This window comes from Orycteropus afer, unplaced genomic scaffold, assembly GCF_000298275.1.
Source record: "Orycteropus afer afer isolate SDZICR_OR568_19922 unplaced genomic scaffold, OryAfe1.0 scaffold00021, whole genome shotgun sequence".
Classification (NCBI taxonomy): Eukaryota; Metazoa; Chordata; class Mammalia; order Tubulidentata; family Orycteropodidae; genus Orycteropus; species Orycteropus afer.
Genome location: NW_006921608.1, coordinates 13,337,394 through 13,343,393, shown reverse-complemented (window position 1 = coordinate 13,343,393; position 6,000 = coordinate 13,337,394). Strand labels below are relative to the sequence as shown.

General features: G+C 39.3%; 1 protein-coding gene across 1 annotated transcript in view; it reads left to right on the top strand.

Annotated features, from left to right (window-relative positions):
- The window catches only part of VPS13B (vacuolar protein sorting 13 homolog B), a 1,115,876-nt gene that overhangs the window by 885,638 nt on the left and 224,238 nt on the right, over nt 1-6,000 (top strand). The window lies entirely within an intron of this gene.

The window sequence follows — 6,000 nt, the reverse complement described above, 5'->3', positions numbered from 1 at the left end:
CTGTGAGTCAGAAGCAACTCGACAGCCCCTAACAACAACACCACTTTTGCCTGCAGTGTTTATACCATTTACAGTTAAGTTTGTTACTGCAGATAAAGAATCTACCTCATTCATTTTGCTCTTTGGTTTTTGAATGTTTTTTTTTTTTTTTTTATCTTCCTTGTTTTTTCATTCTGATTTTTATGTTTTTGTTTGTATTTGGATGCTTTTTTGTGATAAGCCTTTTTTACTAAGTTCCCTCTTCTGAATATTTCTTCTTGATGATTTCTTAGTGGTTACCATCTGTGTTACATCACACAACTTAGAATTGCAGTTTAATATATGAGTATCAGTTAATATACAACCTTAACATAATAAATATATTCTTGATATGCTCTTCCCTCCCCATTTCTGTTGCTGTATCTCATTAATATCAATATACAGCCTCTTATGTGAGAACAGTACTTTGTGCTTATTTCTTAGAATTTGTGAGACTTAGTTAATTTGCTCCCTAAAAATATCATGTGATTGGTTCTTATGATTACCTGTGTTGTTGCTTTTTTTTTTTAAATTATTAATTTTTGTTTTTGTTTTTTTCTTGTGTATTAATAAGTGAATATTTATTTAATGTTCTTGCCTTTCCATTTGGAGTACTCCTTTGAGTAATACTTGCAGAGCAGGTCTAATGGTGGCAAATTCCCAAAGCTTCTGGGTTTTTTTGGGAGGTGGGGTGGGGGGATGTCTTGATTTCCCCCTCATTGTTGATGAGTAAAGAATTATGGTTGGCATTTTTTATATATGCCATTGCATTGTTTTCTGGCCTCTGTGGAGTTTCTGGGGAGAAACTAATTCTTATGCAAGCCCTTGATATGTTACATTGTTTTCAGAATTCTTTCCATGTTTTTGGTTTGCAGCAATTTTATTAGGATATGGTGCAGAGTTGATCATTTTGTGTTTCTTTTTACTGGGGTTCATGTAGCTTCTTGTATTTGTGGGCTTGGTTCTCTGTTCAGATCTGGGAAATTCTCTGAGATAATCTGTTATAAAATCATTTCTATGCCTTTATTGTTGTCATGGTGCTCTGGGATTCCAGTAATTCTAATGTTGTATTTCTTAATTGAACATATTTCCATTTGAGCTTATTTACTCCTTGTTCTTTTCCTGTTCTTTTGAGACTTGATAAGTTCAATTAATTTGTCTTCTAGTTCATTTATTCTCTCTTCCATCTGTTCAACTGTTTTATTGAGTGTTTCTCTCCAGTTGTTTTATTCTTCAATTCTGTAGCTCCCTTTGGTTTGTTGAGTGTTTTCAGTTTTCATGTTGAGTCTCTCAATTTGCCTCGTTTTATTTCCTGATCTCTGCTAGTGTGTTTTCTGTGTGCAGTTTGCTTTCTTCAAACATATTTAGCACCATAATCTGAAAATTACTAATTCTTTGCATTATTCTGGCCTCCATAGGAGAAATCTCCTCTTCATATTTTCCTATTGACTGGTACTTCTTCTCTTTTGATTTTGTGTGTTTTACTAACTTCTCTTGCACTTGGGCCATATTGTTACCTTTGGTTTCTACTTTAAATTTGGTATTCTGGTTTTAGTGGGAAATTTTCGTGATTGGATGCCCTAGTGGCTTAGGGCCAAGTGCTCAGCTGGCAACCAAAAGGCCAGGTCTGCACCCATGAGCCGCTCTGCAGAACAGGCATGCAGCTGCTCACCACCACAAAAACTCACAGCCCTGAGAACCCCACAGGGCAACTCCAGTCAGCCTCATTGTGTCATCTTATGAGTCAGAATCGACCCAGGAGGAACAGACTTGTTATCTTACCCTAAGAGCCACCAGAAGACACTCTTATCTTTAGGGTTTTGTTTTGTTTTGTTTTTTCATTGCTGAAAAAATGCTGGATGCTTAATCTCTCGAATTAAATATGCATGCATGGGAGACCAAAAAACCAAACTCACTGCCATCGAGTTGATTCCAACTCATAGTGACCCCTTTTGTGTTTCTGAGATGGTAAATCTTTATGGAAGTAGATTGCCCAGTCTTCCTTTTGTGGAGTGGCTGGTGGGTTTGAACCAGCAGCCTTCTGGTTAGGAGTCAGATCCCTTAGGCATTATGCCACCAGAGCTTTGTGCATAGGAGAGGGGTTAGCTATGTGCAGATACTGACATAAGTAGTGGTGTTCAACTTTCCTGTGTCAAAGATGGGGGGTCGGACTGTCTGTATTTCCATGATGTGTGCTACTGCACAGGCTTGCTTGCTGTGTCCCACTGTGGGTCATTTCCCTTTGTTCTTTGTTACCCATCAGTCTGACATACATGCACTCCTCATTTATCAACATGTTTAGCTTCCAAAGATCAGGTAGTTATGCAAAAATGGAGGATGACCATATCACCTCACCCCCTCACCTGTACTTTGTAACATCCCATCAGGCCCCTGAGATCACCTGCCTTCACATCACTTCAGGACAGCTTGGCCACCTTCTGAGCCCAGAAGGGAGAGCCACCCAGTCTTCGAGAGCCAGGGTGGCCCAGATGCCTCACCCTTCCCTGTCCCCAGGGTCTTCTCCCTCCCCTGCCCTCACTATATTTTCAGGATAAGTGGCCCGAATTCATCCCCTCAATGGCCCCAAATGCCCTTTGTCATGGGCAGGGGGCTTCCTGTCCATGGACAAGAGGGCTTAGGTGCCACATGGAGGGAAGGTGCACAGTGCCTGCTTGGTCCCATCCCTGGTCTCTCACCATAGCATCACTCAGGTCTCACTGGGCTCCCCATATCCCCTCCACCCCCATGTTCCCATGAGAACTGACAATCCAGAGCCTCCTCTGAGGCCATGACAACCAGGCCCAGCCTCTGCCCTTGACTTTAAACTGCAGCTGCCACTAACCACTCACCCAGTGACTCCACATCCATCCAGGTAGCCTGCCCTACCCTTATCTATGCCCACCTAGGAAGAGGCATTGAGGAAGCCTGAAGGACTGCACAGGAGCCAGTGAACTGACTTGGGCTCCCACTAGCCCCAGAGCACCTGATTGCACCATTTGACCACAGCCCAGTCTCAACTGACCACCCCTTGGGGCTGGGAGCTGGGGTCAGACCCTGCACATGAGATCTACCAGTCAGGGACCCCGACATGGACTTTAGCATTTATTACTACCAAGCGTGTCATCAATGCACAAAATAGATAATAGATTTTTTAGTGTTGTAAATGTGAAATGTCAGATAATGATATAGTCGTTAAGTGAGGAATAGGTCCATTCCCCTCACCTTGTTACCCTTGCTGTTCCTCCTGGTTCTAGTGCATCTGTGTAGGGCCTCAATGAGACTCAACAGTACTCTCTCACTGTGCCATGGTCTCCCTTCATCCTCTCCCAACTGCACAGCCCATGAACTCCAACAGCCACTTTGCACCTCTTTAAAGAAAACCAGGCTACAGCTCCTTCAGATGAGCTTCTTTTCTGTGTTCCCTGTTTGGAGTGTTATCCAGCCCAGTCCCAAAATGGCTGTGATGAGTGAGCACTCCCAGTGTTAGTGGGTGGTTTCTCCCAACTTCTGTGCTGTTCTCACTCCTCCTCTCTTCCCCACTTCTGAACTCACCCTGACTCTTCAGTACCTCACCTGCCATCTGGAATTCTGAGATCTTAATCTGTGTTCGTTTTTGTTTCTTGTTCAGTGGATTAGTTGCTAGAGGAGTAAATGGAGCCTCTACTCACTTCACCATCTTGCTTTGCCTCCAGTAAACTTCATTAATTACAAAATAGTAAATCTTTCTCAAACACAGTGTCATTGGCAATACAGGCAATCCCTGGGTTACAAATGTCCAACTTATATATAACCCATAGTTATTAACTAACTCCTGTAAAGCCTATTATATTAAAAATTTGAGTATGCATAAGGTACTTGACTACTAACCAGAAGGCTGGTGGTTCAAACCCACCAGCCACTCCACGGAAGGAAGGTTGAGCAGTCTACTTCTGTTGTGATGCTGCCTCAGAAATCCAAGGAGTTGCTATGAGTCGGAGTCAACTCGACAGCCATCCATTTTTTTTTTTTTTTTAAATAATGGGCTATTTTGCTACATGTATTAGAAGATTATTATTATCACTGTAATATTATGTTAAATATGTTTTAGTGTTCTGGAAGTGTTTCTTTAATGTGTTTATGCGTAGAAAGGTACACTATAGATTATATACTAAGACAAACATTTGACTGATGTAAGATACAAACCATACCTAATTATTTCCATTAACGTATAAATTCAGCTTAAAGACAGACTTAGGAACAGAACTCATTCATAATCCCAGGCTGCCTCTATAATAAGAACTATTTTCTAATAGCTGGCTCCTCAGATATAATCGTATCTGATTCCCAACACTTGACATTTAAGTTACATTGCAACCTTTTATGTATGAATTTGTTTTATAGCCAAGTAAAGGGTATGTGAGGGTTATCTTATTTCTTGGTTATTTTCTCCTTGGATAGATTTGAATCTAATACTGAGATACCAGCCACTTCTCGGAAGGAAGATGGGGCAGTGTACTTCCATAGTGATACTACCTCGGAATCCCAAGGAGGGGTTGCTGTGAGTCGGGTCCGACTCGACGGCACATAACAACAACAACAAACTTTACATACATCCAAAAAGACTCAGATTCACATTGAAAGAAAATTGAAATGACTAATTTATTAGTAATGGAAATACATTAAATGTGAATATCTTGATTTCCTCTAAAAGTTGTACTGCTTTAACTTTAAACTAGTTTTCTTAATGATACAGAGGAAAGCATCCTAGTATCTTACTGTTTTGTGTTGCTTTGAAGATCTTCAACACCTATCAGAAATCATCACATATTTAGCAATAAGCATGTGGTTTTGTGCTGCTTTATTAGTAATATTAATTGTATTTTTTACAAGGTAACTCCACATTAAAAACAACAATAAGAACAAAAGCAAAGCATCTCAAGTCTACATTCTGAAGTCACTGCCTCTTGACAGTGTAAAGGCTGGAGCTCAGTGTTTGGTTTTCCAGCTTGACTTTTCATCTTTCTCTATTTTTCAACATTAAATTAAAAAATGAAAAAAAAAAAAAAAAGATGAATGAGAACAAAAGTAGACTTAGGTGTCATCTCTTACTTTCACTTCTGAAATGCCTTAATTCCAGAGATCAGGGCCTAATCCTGGGGTTTAAAACTTATCACAGGGCTATTCTTTTCTATTTCTGTATAATCTTTTGTCTTTTCAGTGTTACCTGGTTCTCTTAGAATTATTAGTTGTGTTGTCTTTATCCAGTATATTCAGAGAAATTTAACATTATAAAATCTTTAATTCCCCAACATGAATCGTTAATACTCGCTGGTCATGCTTCTGCTACAGGCTAATATTCTTCACATCCAAGAAAGGAAACTTGATCTTTTCCATTAGAAGAGACACCAAGTCCTTTTGTTCTGAAGCCCTGTGACTCCTGTAGCTCCTATGCAGTTGATTTCCAGGGGCCGTGGCACATTCTCACTATACACAGAATTTTGAAGCCTTCTAAGTTCATGTTCATTTGAGTATATTTCCTCTCTTTTACTTTGATGAGTAAAAGTGGAAAAAATTAACATATGTGTTTGTTTATTCTCATGACAAAAGGTAGGAAGCTATTCCTCAAGTTTCTTCATTAACATTTTGGCCTGGAATATCTTCTTTGCCTTCTCTCAGACTGTAATAGGTATTCTTTTCCCTCTTAGTTAATTCTGGAAAAGTTAATTCATGAGCATTGCTTCCCATCAGTGTACTTTCATCATTAATGCTAGATTTAAAATTGAGTGTTATTTGCACAATATATGATGTAATTGATTTTCTTGTTCTTATATATTTACTCAAGTAACAAGATTTCATCCTGTAGGTCAATTACTTTGTAGAAATTATAAATAATTTTGTTATTGTCAGTCATTAAATTGAGCATAATTGCAATCTTGCGTTAATTCAAATATGATTGTACCTAATTACCCTCGTGAAGTGTTTGTATTTAAAAGGCACTAACAT